Source organism: Syngnathus typhle, unplaced genomic scaffold (genome assembly GCF_033458585.1).
Source record: "Syngnathus typhle isolate RoL2023-S1 ecotype Sweden unplaced genomic scaffold, RoL_Styp_1.0 HiC_scaffold_253, whole genome shotgun sequence".
Classification (NCBI taxonomy): Eukaryota; Metazoa; Chordata; class Actinopteri; order Syngnathiformes; family Syngnathidae; genus Syngnathus; species Syngnathus typhle.
Window position 1 is genome coordinate 25,001 of NW_026872157.1, and position 1,229 is coordinate 26,229.

A 1,229-nucleotide genomic window follows, 5' to 3' on the forward strand; every position below is an offset into this window, starting at 1 on the left:
ACGAACCCGCCGGGGTGGCTGGTGACCAACGCTGCGTTCGGCGCTTATTGCTGTGACCGGGAGGGAAGCTGCGCCCCGTCCGAGTCAGACTCGGTCGTTGCGGCCCCCCCGAGCCCGCACGCCTCTCGCGGAAGGTCATACGCCACCGGCGGCACGAAAGACGCCTCCCGCAACGCGGTAGTCGGGAAAGGCTATTCGGATAGTCGAGCAGAGTTGCGACAACACATCCCGCGGTGCCGTCTGGTTAGGCAAGGGTTTGAGAAACAGCATTCGCGGTAGACCGGCGCGGCCGGCGGACACCCACGCGGCGTGCCGCAATCGGATCGCGCGCTCGGCCTCCGTTGATTTCCTCTAGGTGGGTGATTCGGGGCGTCTCGGTCTCGCTGCCGTTCGGTCGCGCCAAGGCCTGCGGGGGCGGCGCGTAGCGCACGCTCTCGCGGCGGCCGAGGCGCTAGAGTGCGACCCGCAAGTGGGGAGGAACCGTCCACCCAACGCCGGCGCGAGCCGGGGCCGGTGGGGGCCCTACCAAGGCGGGTCATGAGTGCCAGTCGGTCAGTTCGGGAGAAGGGGAGGGTACTCGGAGGCCCGCCGGGAGCAGACGGGGGTCCGGAAGCTGAGGGGGGTGAAGGACGGCGGCCGGGAGCAGACGGCCGTCCCCGGGAGGGGGTGTTCGTTCACGTGCGGACGCCGGGAGCAGGCGGCCGTCACGCGATTCTGCCAACCGTTCCTACCGGCCTGTGTTTAAGGAGGCGGCCGGTCCTCCGTCCTTGGATGGATAAGATTCGCAGATTTTCGCCCGGCCTGTGTTTAAGGAGGCGGCCGGTTCCCTCCTTCCTTCCTTTCTTGGATGTATAACATTCGCAGATTTTCGCCCGGCCGGTGGTTTAAGGAGGCGGCCGGTCCTCCCTCCTTGGATGTATAACATTCGCAGATTTTCGCCCGGCCTATGTTTAGTGAGGCGACCGGTCCTCCCTCCTTGGATGTATAACATTCGCATATTTTCGCCCGGCCGGTGGTTTAAGGAGGCGGCCGGTCCTCCCTCCTTGGATGTATAACATTCGCAGATTTTCGCCCGGCCTATGTTTAGTGAGGCGACCGGTCCTCCGTGGAGAGCGACCCGCAAGTGGGGAGGAACCGTCCACCCAACGCCGGCGCGAGCCGGGGCCGGTGGGGGCCCTACCAAGGCGGGTCTCATTGCCTGTCGGTCAGTTCGGGAGAAGGTGGGGGTA